Below are 13,673 nucleotides of genomic sequence, written 5' to 3' on the forward strand. Positions count from 1 at the left end.
CCAAGATTCCACTAAAAGTTAAAATCTTCATCTGATATCTTCGAAGAGGAGTTATGCCAACCAAAGACAACCTCAGCCGTCACAATTGGCAAGGAAGCAAGAAGTGTAGCTTTTGTACTCAAGAAAAGACAATCAAACACCTCTTTTTCTAGTGAAAGTGAAAGTCAGCACGTTCTACGTGGTCAATCATCCAAATAGCGTCCAATTTGTATCCGCCCACAAGTGCTGCCAATATTTTTGGTCATTGGTTGGGCGGTACTCCAAATAGGTATAGAACGCTAATAGGTTTGGGCGCGTACAACTTTTTATGGTCGCTTTGGCTGTGTAGAAATGATTTATTGTCCTTTACAGGTTAGTTTCTGTTGTACGCACTTGCTTTGTACGTGGTCTACGTTGCGCTGCACCGAACAGAGTACCAACTGCTGTTCAAGGTGGTGTGTATGCGGTTGTCTTGCCATCCGTCTCTGCCTCTGTAGAAGGTCCCCTGCGCTCTCGGCCTGCATCAAAGGACACCGTGTTGTAGCCAAGCAGAGTTGCTCATCCCCGAGCACGCATGACCTGACCCAACCACTATGGGAAACAACTAATTTGCCGTCAGGGAAGTACAGACGGCACGGGTTGCCGAGGAGAGGATGACAAGCACGGCGACCTCATCTCGCAAAGCAACACCCCATACATCGCCACCGCCTCCGACAAAGATCAAATGTCACCGCAAGCAGCCGAACAGGAGCATCACTGTAGATATCCCAGCGGCCCACCCCCAACGCCGAAGCCCCATCCATCAACTCCACAATCTCAAAGTGGCGCCTTCAAGAAGAAAAATGGCGTTGAAGCGTCGTCGCCACCCAATCAAGAGATTTTGGCTTTCACCCGAGACATGGAGGTGGAGGGCAGGAGCAGGATCTTGATGGCACCTACAAGAAGGGGAACAACGCCCAAAGTGTCGCCAGTATTGTGGCCGCCGCCGGCAGCCAAGGGATTCCCCCCATCCTGAGCCCCCAGCCTCACCAGCCCTAATCAATTACCAGATCCGACCAACCAGAGGTTCACCGCATCACGGATCGGCGGGGCAGGATGAGGAGCGAGGGAGGGGACCACCACTCCTTATTGGCTCCAAGAACCAACGGGGAAGCCCTGGGAGCAAGATCCACACCCGCCGGTGACCCGCTGGCCATGCGGCCCAGGGTGACGCACCTCAGCATCCGCGCCAGCCACCCGCTGCCGTGTAGGAGGTGTGCTCCTCGACAGGGCCAACGCCCCAGATACAGGCACTCCATGCGCAAACCACCACCTCCACGCAGCCCTTCACACCGTTGACATCGCCCGCCACCGCCCAATACCACCGGCCCACGCCGACCTCCATCGAGCAGGGAAGAGAGGCCCGCCACCGACGACTTTTCGAGATTCAGTTTGACCATGAATTTAACCAATAAAATGTGGGTTATTTGTCACAAAAAGTATACTGTTAAATTTGTATCCCAAAGAATTTGCCAGTGGTGTAATTTTTAAAGTCACATGACTTATGTATACTTGGTATAATTGATGGTCAAAGTTAAATCTCGAAGTGTGTGTGCCCTTTTTTTGTAGCCGGAGGGAGCAGTGTTTTCTCCTCATGCAAGTCTATTCCTGGCCTCAGAAGTGCGGTTAAGATTACCCTAATCTGTCAAGAGTCTACAGCGTAACATGACCTCATTGAGAAACGGGGGAACAATGTTCAGCTAACTAACAGCATATGCATGAAAAGTAGATTCTGACAAGTGACAACAGCAAAACAGGAAACAAATAAAACTCACTTCATCTGGAATATTGGGGTTAGCACCAGCATCTAGTAAGCACTTCAAGATGCCAGTGCCAGGTATGTCATACTTCACTGCCAACATGACGTAACTATCCCAGTGAAGTCAATAAAATTCACATCAGCACCAGCCTGTGTAAATGAATAGTTATTTGATCATTTATTTGAGTTAATGCTTGATATGTCAGCCACAGAGAACATGTACACAAAGAAAATGAAGCTGTGCCTACAGAGTAAACTTTAAGAAAGCTCCATATGAAGAAAGAGTACTGACCTCAATGAGTAGCTTGACAGATTCCAATGACACTGTAGGCATGGGCCGGAGAGCCCAACTCAATGGGGTATAACCAATAGCGAAAACCTTGTTAGGCTGTGAAAAGTGGAAGAATCAACCGCTTACACTTGTCAACAAAAAGAGGGACCAATAGAGAATTTCTTTTGAGATATATGCTAATAGAGAAATAAATCAGCTCGTGGTGTTTAAAAACATTAGTATTTCTGAAGGAAACAGAAAGAAATATATTTATACAGAAAATAGACATAACATTTACTTGGCTTCTGGGAAAGTGAGCACGTTTCACTTTAGGATAACTAATTACTGTCCATGTTGAAATTTTTGTTGCTTCATATACGACACAAACCTTTTTTCAGATGGAACGCAAGTATCAAAGGCAACAAGATCCCATTCCAGAGTTTTCTTTTGCACTGCAAAGGAGAGAATCAACAAACAATGTCTTACATCGGCATGGTGCTCCAATAAAATCTTCATTGTGCCATCTTGTCTATAAAGAAGAGCTGCATGCAATGGTGTCCCTTGTACAGAATCTATATCCACATCGGCTCCTCTTGAAAGCAGCATTTCTAACATTTCACAATGCCCTGGAAAATGAAGTTCCGAAAAAATGAATGAGGCAAGAATATTTTCCAGCATATAGCTGACTTTAACCTTTTTCGTTACCACATATCCAATCCAGGACCAGGTTTTGAAATGCGGTCGTATTGGGACTATTTAAACTTCCATTACTTGTGTATCTAAACCTTAGAAATAGAAAAAGGCATCAATATTGAGCTTCTACGATTATAATCAACACCTTGGATAACATTGGATATCCAACTTGAAAATCCCAAACCTAAGTTATTCTACACACGCTCGATAATGTTTCTTCGGCCATCATCCAAATCATATATATGGGAGCTTTGTTCGATGGAGATCACATTAAAACATATGGCAAGATATGCTAAAACAATATCAAGCATCACACTTGCCAAGAGAGGTGTCATGGTAGTAAACTTCCATGATCCTAAGAGTGAGGGTTGTAGTTCTGCACGCTGAGTTTGAAACATTTGGTGATAAATTGCAGGATGAGAGTGTTAGGAAGTATTAGTATTGGTCCAAGAGTCGTTTACTTTCCTTGCACCTCAAGTCTTGTGTAATATATATATGCCCCTTGGGCCTTCAATTGAGATAAGTTGCTTTCCTAACATGGTATTAGAGCCTAGGTTTAGGTCTCCCCCGGACGCCGCAACTCGTCCTCTCTCCCGATCGTATTTTTTCCCGGTCTGTCATGATCCGCACGTCCCTGTGCTTTGTGCTTGTTTCGTGACTTCTCATCGATCTCCCACGAAAGATTTCCTTTGCTTTCGCTCCAACCAGGCGATGGCCGTCTCCTTCGACCCCGGCGGAATTCAGGCCAGCCGTCCCCTGCGTCAACTTGGGCCCATTGTGTCGATGGGCCGCTGGGCCTCTACATGGTCGCTGCTGGGCAGACACGCGTCACCTCTGGATGGGATACTCAACGGCCGCTCCCGCGACTCCAGATCGGCGCCTCCACCCAGGCGTCATGCTGCTCCTCCCGTCCATTAGCGCCAATGCGGGCAGCCCGCCTCTGCTCTTTTCGGCGCGCCACCAAGTGCCGTGGTCTTCTTCCACGGCTGTTCTCCTCCCGCAATGCACCCGTGTATGGCTCTGCTTCTTGCTTGGACCTGCTGCTGCTGCTACTACTCAGCCTTCTAGCTTAGCCTGCAACTTGGTCTCGCGCCTAGATCTCTTTGGAGTTGGAGTCGCTGCTAGTGTGGTTCTTGCCTACTACTGCCGCTGCTGTCCCAAGTTTCCAAGGCCGAGGCTGTCCGCTGCTCTCCGTGCTACTCTCCTGGTTTGACCCAGCTTGTTTCTTTACTGAAAAAAAGAGGCATGTTGTTCTTGTAGGGTATGCATCTCCCTCGCTGCCCGCTGATTCTCGACGGTGTTTCCTATATTGGTTCCGTCTCGCACATGCGCCGGCTCTGTGCTTGATGCTCGTCGACCTGTGACGTCATCTCTTCCGGCGTCTTTTGCATTTTGCAGGCTGTGTTGATTGCATCTACCCTACTACGCGTTTTCTACTTTTCTTTGTTTTCCACTGCGTCCACCAAATCCATTGACATTTTGTGTTTCTTATGCCATGTGAGTCCACCAAACTTTTGTCCGTCGGCCTTTTTCTGGTCATTGTCCTCTCAACAGGATTTTTGTGGCCTCTCTTTGCATTGTTAATCTAAGCCCATTCTCTTGCCGCCGAGCTTCTTTCACCATCGAATTTCATGGGCCATGATTCTTGAAGCAATGCTTCATTCTCTTGATGTGCCATCTTCCTCTGACTACCCATCTTCTCTTGATACTTCTTTTGCATCTTCAAGTGATGCGGTGTCTTCCTCTGATGTGCCATTTCTTCGTTATGCCCTTTGGCGACTCGACAGGTTTTGAAGACTCTTCATGGTACGACGACACTCAAGACGTGGATTTGGATTATCATTTTTCTTCTTCTAGTGTTACACTTCTTGAAATGCAATGCTATTGCATATGTTTTGCATTTGAGGCGCGGTGTTAGGAAGTATTAGTATTGGTCTAAGAGTCCTTATTAGACTGTTTACTTTCCTTGCACCTCAAGTCTTGTGTAATATATATATGCCGTTGGGACTTCAATAGAGATAAGTTGCTTTCCTAACAGAGAGGAATCATGTACTTCTGCAACTTGCTATTCAGAGGTGAGAATTTGTTGCATTTTTGGGGAGAAATTCTTGTTGAAGTGTATATGTGGATTGCCTAGCCCTTTCAATCAGTTTGGACTTTAGGTTGCGTTGGCTAGTGCATGAAGCTTGACATTGTACCAAAGCCTAAGGTCTTGAGTTCAAGTCCCGACCTTTGCAATTTATCCAAAAATTGTTGTTGCCCGTTGGGTACTGCATGAAGCTTGACATGGTATCGGAGCCTAAGGTCTCGAGTTCAAGTCCTGACTTTCGCAATTTATCCAAAAATTATTGTTACCCCCTCTGTGTCCAAGTATAGGCCTCTTGAACCATACTTTTGAGTCTATTCACATGTTGACTTGACAACTCCGGCATAATGGACAACAGGAATTGTGATCTACCGATTAGTAGTTATGTCCGAATCAGCTCCAACGTTCGGAAATAACCTTGCGCAAAAGAAAGAAAGCACTTGTTTCTTCTGGCTACTTGCCTATAAAGCCTATTGTATCGCCATAATTGCCACCCGGTTACCATCTTAAATTGATACACTAGTTCAAAGCTTACAAATAACTCCGCCTACATTGTCTCAACATCCGTCCCAAGCCCGGGTAAAGGAGGGTTGTGATAGGCTTGGCGAGCCAACGTAAAGACTCGGCCACTCTTATGTAGATGAAACCCAAAAGATTTTCGTTGGGGCGTAACCCTCTTAGCGAGGCGCCACATCGAAACCCGGGTGTGGTGTCAAATGGGCGAGGGTCGGGCTGTCACACCCCCTCCCCGGTGGCACGCCTTATCTTGATCTGGATACGGTGGCAAGTGAGCGAGGATCGGGTCGTCGCATCCTTAATGGCGTGCTACATCTGCGCCCAGATGTAGTGAAAAATGAGCAAGGGTCTTCGCATTTATCTCGACGAGTGCAAAGGGAAGGAAGCTAGCCGAGCCTAGGAGGATCCGCTTAGGTAGCTAGAACGTAGGGTCTCTAACATGGAAGCTTCAGGAGCTATTTGATGCAGCAGTGAGGAGAGGTGTTACTATCCTTTGCGTCCAAGAAACCAAATGGAGGGGACATAAGGCGAATGAATTGGAGGATACCAGCTTCAAGTTGTGGTACACGGGGATGGCTGCAAACAGAAATGGCGTAGGCATCTTTATCAACAAAAGCCTCAAGTATGTAGTGGTAGACGTCAAGAGACGTGGGGGTCGGATTATCCTAGTCAAGCTGGTAGTTGGGGACTTAGTTCTCAATGTTATCAGCATGTATGCCCCGCAAGTAGGCCACGATGAGAACACTAAGAGTGAGTTCTGGGAAGGCCCGGAGGACATGGTTAGGAGTGTATTGATTGGCGAGAAGCTCTTCATAGGAGGAGACCTCAATGGCCACGGAGGTACATCTAACACAGGTTTTGAAGGGGTGCATGGGGGCTTTGGCTATGGCATCAGGAATCAAGGAGACGATGTCTTAAGCTTTGCTCTAGCCTACGACATGATCGTAGCTAACACCCTCTTTAAAAAGGGAGAATCACATCTGGTGACTTTTAGCAGTGGTCAACACTAGCCAAATTGATTTCATCCTCTCGAGAAGAGAAGATAGGCATGCGTGCCTAGATTGTAAGGCGATACTTGGAGAGAGTGTTGTCCCTCAGCATAAGCTAGTGGTTGCTGACTTCTGCTTTCGGATTCGTGTCCAGCGGGATAAGCGTGCCAAAGTCGCTAGAACGAAGTAGTGGAAGCTCAAGGGGAGGTAGCTCAAGCGTTCAAGGAGAGGGTCATTAAGGAGGGCCCTTGGGAGGAAGGAGGGGATGGAGACAATGGGTGGATGAAGATGGTGACTTGCATTCTTAAGGTGGCCTCAAAGGAGTTTGGAGTGTCCAGAGGAAGGAGAAGCGAAGCTGAGGATACTTGGTGGTGGAATGATGATGTCCAGAAGGCGATTAAGGATAAGAAAGATTGTTTCAGACGCCTATACCTAGATAGGAGTGCAAGCAACATAGAGAAGTACAAGATGGCGAAGAAGGTCGCAAAGCGAGCTGTCAATGAAGCAAGGGGTCAGGCGTATGAGGACCTTTACCAACGGTTAGGCACGAAGGAAGGCGAAAGGGACATCTATAAGATGGCCAAGATCCGAGAGAGGAGGACGAGGGATGTTGGCCAAGTCAAATGCATAAAGGACGGAGCAGACCAACTCCTGGTTAAGGACGAGGAGATTAAGCATAGATGGCGGAGTACTTCAACAAGCTGCTCAATGGGGAGAATGAGAGTTCTACCATTGAACTGGACGACTCCTTTGATGAGACCAGCAGGCGTTTTGTGCGGTGAATCCAGGAGTCTGAGGTCAAAGAGGCTTTAGAAAGGATGAAAGGAGGCAAGGCCATGGGCCCTGATTGTATTCCTATTGAGGTGTGGAAAGGCCCCGGGGACATAGGGATTGTATGGCTAACCAAGCTTTTCAACCTCATTTTTTGGGCAAACAAGATTCCAGAAGAATGGAGGCAGAGTATATTGGTACCAATCTTCAAGGACAATGGGGATGTTCAGAGTTGTACTAATTACCGTGGAATTAAGCTGATGAGCCATACAATGAAGCTATGGGAGAGAGTCATTGAGCACCGCTTAAGAAGAACGACAAGCATGACCAAAAATCAGTTTGGTTTCATGCCTGGGAGGTCGACCATGGAAGCCATTTTCTTGGTATGACAACTTATGGAGAGATACAGGGAGCAAAAGAAGAACTTGCATATGAAGTTCATTGACTTGGAGAAGGCTTATGATAAGATACCGTGGAATGTCATGTGGTGGGCCTTGAAGAAACACAAAGTCCTAGCAAAGTACATTATCCTCATCAAGGACATGTATGATAATGTTGTAACAAGTGCTCGAACAAGTGATGTCGACACTGATGACTTCTCGATTAAGATAGGACTGCATCAGGGGTCAGCTTTGAGCCCTTATCTTTCTGCCTTGGTGATGGATGAGGTCACAAGGGATATACAAGGAGATATCCCATGGTGTATGCTCTTTGCGGATGATGTGGTGCTAGTTGACGATAGTCGGATGGGGGTCAATAGGAAGTTAATAGGTATGGAGACAAACCTTGGAATCGAAAGGTTTTAGGCTTAGTAGAGCTAACACCGAGTACATGAGGTGTGGTTTCAGTACTACTAGGCGCGAGGAGGTTAGCCTTGATGGGCAGGTGGTGCCTTAGAAGGACACCTTTCGATATCTGGGGTCAATGCTGTAGAAGGATGCGGGTATTGATAAAGATATGAACCATCGACTCAAAGCCGGATGGATGAAGTGGCGCCAAGCTTCTGGCATTCTCTGTGACAAGAGAGTGCCACAAAAGCTAAAAGGCAAGTTCTATAGGACGGCGGCTCGACCCGCAATGTTGTATGGCGATGAGCGTTGGCCGACTAAAAGGCGACATGTTCAACAGTTAGGTGTGGCGGAGATGCGCATGTTGAGATGGATGTGTGGTCACACGAGGAAGGATCGAGTCCAGAATGATGATATACGAGATAGAGTTGGGGTAGCACCAATTGAAGAGGAGCTTGTCCAACATCGTCTGAGATGGTTTGGGCATATTCAGCGCAGGCCTCCAGAAGCCCCAGTGCATAGCGGACGGCTAAAGCGTGCATATAATGTCAAAAGAGGTCGGGGTAGACCGAATTTGACATGGGAGGAGTCCGTAAAGAGAGATCTGAAGGATTGGAGTGTCACCAAAGAACTAGCCATGGACAGGGGTGTGTGGAAGCTTGCTATCCATGTGTCAGAACCATGAATTGGTCGCGAGATCTTATAGGTTTCACCTCTAGCCTACCCCAACTTGTTTGGGACTAAGGCCTGTTTGGTTCTTGTCCTGAAGCAAATTTGCCTGGCCTGAATGATGCCTGAGATCTGCCTAGATATTGTTTGGTTGGTGCCTGGATAACTCGAAGCTAGCCTGGCCTGGGAATCGATAAGCAACATTAGCCTATCTTGGAAACTGGAGAACGTCACTAGCCTGGTCCAGGCAATCGAGAAAGGACGCCTGGGTGCTGCCTGGCAATGCTAATCATGCATGTGAGTAGGAAAAGGAAAGTAATAGGCTGATGTGACATCCAGAATTCACCCCCAGGTGTGGTTAGGTGTGGTCACCAGTCAAACAATGCTTGCTTGGCCAGGCACAAATCTGCAGCTTCCCAGGCGCTTGCCAAGCTCCCAAATTTGACAGGCATGCTGACCAGGAAAGCAACCAAACAACCCCTAAAGGCTTTGTTGTTCAAAGCTTACAAATGTAGTGCACAAATTGAGGAGCCTGCTCAGGACAACTACTCCCTCCGTTCCTAAATATTTGTCTTTCTAGATATTTAAACAAGTGACTATATACAGAGCAAAGTGAGTGAATCTACACTAAAATATGTCTATATACATCTGTGTGTGGTAGTCTATTTGAAATCTCTACAAAGAAAAATATTTAGGAACGGAGGGAGTATCAAACATGTAGGAAAAATAAATCCCCGGAAAATCTACAAGGGATCATCTTATGCATCAATCGGGCTGTTCACTGGGCAGAAATGTCGGGATATAGGGATAGTGAGGTAGTGAATATAGAGAGATATGAGGATGCGGGTTATAGGTGGGATGTAAAATTTTGATCCACTCAATGCATGGTTTGTGATGGAATAGGGATAGGTAGTATCAAAATTTAAGATAAAAAAAGATCTAGCATGTGGGTATCAAGGGTATTTTGATAATTTAGGTTAGCCATGCCCATTTCCACCTCATAATCAAGCCCACCTCCCCCCTCCCCCCTTTGTTGTTGTTGTTGTTGTTGTAGTTCAAAGCTTACAAATGTAGTGCACAAATTGAGGAGCCTGCTCAGGACAACTACTCCCTCCGTTCCTAAATATTTGTCTTTCTAGAGATTTCAACAAGTGACTATATACAGAGCAAAGTGAGTGAATCTACACTAAAATATGTCTATATACATCTGTGTGTGGTAGTCTATTTGAAATCTCTACAAAGACAAATATTTAGGAACGGAGGGAGTATCAAACATGTAGGAAACATAAACCCCGGAAAATCTACAAGGGATCATCTTATGCATCAATCGGGCTGTTCACTGGGCAGAAATGTCGGGATATATGGATAGTGAGGTAGTGAATAGAGAGATATGAGGATGTGGGTTATAGGTGGGATATAAAATTTTGATCCACTCAATGCATGGTTTGTGATGGAATAGGGATAGGTAGTATCAAAATTTAAGATAAAAAAAAGATCTAGCATGTGGGTATCAAGGGTATTTTGATAATTTAGGTTAGCCATGCCGATTTCCACCTCATAATCAAGCCCACCTCCCCCCTCCCCCCTTTGGGTTGAAAACGCAGGTTCATATCCCTATCCTTCGCCTTTTCCAGTTCCCTCCATCCAAATACAGATAAGATTTAACTCCAGCAAGCATTTCTGATTCCAAGCCTCCATATCCCTAAATCCAAATGAACCCTAAAGGAATAGCAACAAAGTAGTTGACAACATCAAAGAAGAGAATCACGTCTCCCGAAACCTTTTCCAGTTCTTCTTGCTCTTCTAGATCTATCAAATGTTTTTCGGAGTCTAATGCTGCTTTTATCCAGTGATGTGGCTTTCTAAGGCAAAAAACAAATTGACTATGTATATGCACTGACACATATGATATAAAAGTAGCATACTAGCTTGTTGATAAAGAGAGAGACCATGCATTGCAGCGCCATAAAGAGGTGACCGTAGTTTGCTAGCTAGTGGATCGGCACCATGATCAAGAAGATATCTTGCAGCAGCAGCTCTCCCAAAATAGGCAGAAAGGTACAGTGGCGTGTGACCTGCAACAACCGGAAAAATAAACATGAGGAATTCACACCAATCCTGCCCTCAACACGAAAAAGGTTCACATCAACAAGGCATCGGTCAGTCATAGACAAAAGAACCAAATGTGGAAAGAGAATTTAACTAACCCCTAATGCAGTATCAAATGTCTTTCCATCTGACACAATGTTTACTGTAGTTAAAATTGCACAAGGACACACAGAGGAGACAGTTTAGATACAGTCCTGCCCATATAACATATCCGAGTTAAATCGATATCTGTGGTATGGTGCATGGATATCTTAACTCCACTTATCACCCGAGCACAATTGACAGATGCGCACAACATGTAACACCAAATTTGAAGCCTAAAAGGGAAATTTCACATGGTAGTAACAAAATAATTATTGAAGTTCTCTCTCTTTAAATTGACTCGAAGGCTAGGGAAGGGTGCGTCACCTTGACAGTTGAGTTGATTGACATCGAGGCGGAGGTCCTCAGACGAGGTACCTGCAGACCTCGACCCGGCCCGCCCCGGCCGCCAGGTGCAGCGCGCGACGCCCTTCGCCGTCCTCCACCGCCGCAAGTACGTCGGCGTCGCCTTGTCCCCCTGACCCCATCCAGCGCGCCATCTCTTCGCGTACGCACGCAATGCGAGAATTGGGAGCCAGGTCAGGCACTAATCACGCAACTAGCTAATCATCAAACCCTAAGAAGAAAGAGCATGAGGAGGAGGAAGCGGGGTTACTCTTGAGGAGGCGGAGGCGGCGCGGAGGAGCGCCTCCTCCCGCTGCTGCTTCCCCGTCGCCTCCATCTCCACGGCCGGCGGCTTGCTCTTTGGTCGATACGCTAGAGAGAGCGGCAGCGCGCGGCGGTGCTAGCTGGTGTGGACTCGACTTGGACACTGGACAAGACGAGGAAACCCGGAGCGGAGGAGTCCGTGCCTCCGTGGACCGTGGGAGCAAACCTGGTCAGCTGGGCCGTACCTGGCGTGCCGGCTCATTAGACGCATGCCCGCCATGTAATGGGCCCGGCCTGGCACATGGCTAAACGGGCTGTGCCCGGCTCGCGGCACGCCTAGGGGCAATGCCTGGCCCGCGTGTGCGCCTGGCATGACACGTTTAGTTTATCTTATTATTCCCTTGAAAACAAGTTTAGTTTATCTTATTTCTTTCAGCACTATTTTATATACATATATATATATATATGACAAATTTTATCTACCACCAGTGATAGTTACCACCACTTGAGTTTTGTATGTTGTATGTACTATCTATTAAATCGGAAAGTATGTACGCGTAGTATGTAGTATATAACGATGTTTAGGTAGTATATGTACTACTCCCTCCGTCCCATAATATAAGAACGTTTTTGACACTAAACGTTTTTATATTATGGGACGGAGGGAGTACTTTTTAGGTAGTATGCATCATATTTTGGTATGTTTTTTTAGTACAAATATATACTTATTTCGCAAATATAATAAAAATCATGGGCCAGCTTGCAATTTTACCATGTAACTCACTTTGAAATATATTATATATAATATATAAACATATTTATAATAGTAATACTATTCATCATCCAGGATGTAGAATAAGTTATTCTTCACCCGAGGTAATCTTACGATCGCTTCGTAAATAAATTACATTTGGAATACAAATAGTTACATTCATATTGATTCATTACGTAAAATTTGGTATAAGAAAAAAAAAGGGTTATAAGACCAGAAATATCACATTTGTTTTACACTATGTTTTTACGTTCGTAATTTTACGTCACATAAATATTTTTTTACGACGAGTATATATTTTCTTACGTTCTCTTTTTACAAATGAAATAATACAAAATTTACAAAGCCTAAAAATACGATGCATTGACGTCAAAATAGAGAGGGGTGAAGAATAACTATTCCTCACCCAGGGTGATGAATAGTGCGACTCTTTATAATACTATATGGTAGTATATGAGACATGTGCGGTAACTACCCCTATGTGTGTGTGTGTGTGTGTGAAAACAGCCCAAAAGCCCTCAAAACAGTCCAAATTGGGAGCTCCTTCAGCGCCGGTTTCGAGTTGTGGCGCTCGAAGCGTCATGATACTGGGCCGGCCCAGGTGGGTTTTCGATCGATCACAGCAAAAGACGTCACAAGAAAAAAAACGTGAAGAAAAAGCGCGAAAGCCGGATTTCAAACTCAGGCTCGCAAGTCTTTTGTGCACTAACTCAAGTACCACTACACCGCACAAGTTCTGTTGTTCTACAACTAGGAAAAGGTGCTACTTAACCATTCGTTTAGTGAAACATTTAACCTAAAAAATCTGAAAATTAGTTGAAAAGTTCATTGATTTTGAAAACAAGTTCATCGATTTTGAAAACTAGTTCATTAATTTTATAAAAAGTTCACAAAAATTGAAAAAAGTTCATCAGTTTCGAAAAAACGTTCATCGAATTAGAAAAAAGTTCATTGATTTAAAAAAAAGTTCATTGAATTTGAAAAAAGTTCATCAATTTTTAAAACAGTTCGCAAAAATTTAAAAAAGTTCATCGGTTTTGAAAAATAAGTTCACTGATTTAAAAAAAGTTCATTGAATTTTAAAAAAGTCCATCAAATTTGAAAAAATTTAATCGATTTTGAAAAAAGTTCATTGAATTTGAAAAAAGTTCATCGACTTTGATAAAAAGCTCACGCATTGAAGGAAAGAAAAAAAGAAGGGAAATGAGAAAAGAAAAGTGAAAAAGGAACAAGAAAAAAAAACGCCCAGAAGCTTACCAGCGAACGACCTAGAGAAAGAATAAAAGGAAAGAAGAAAGACTGTAAGCACAAGTGTGTCGTTGTCCAAGTGGTTAGTGCGTTGCTCGAAGAAAAGGGCGCAGCGGGCACCATTTAGGAAATGCCATCCAAATTGGCCTAAAAGCACGCGTCCCATAACAGATAAACGGGCCTAACTATATGTCATGCTTGAGCCTGGATAAAGGAAACAAGGAAAACCGATGAAAAAAGAAGAAAAAAAAGGAAAAGGAAATCAAAGGATTTTGGGTTTTGATCATGCTTATG

This window comes from Aegilops tauschii, chromosome 5, assembly GCF_002575655.3.
Source record: "Aegilops tauschii subsp. strangulata cultivar AL8/78 chromosome 5, Aet v6.0, whole genome shotgun sequence".
Lineage (NCBI taxonomy): Eukaryota > Viridiplantae > Streptophyta > Magnoliopsida > Poales > Poaceae > Aegilops > Aegilops tauschii.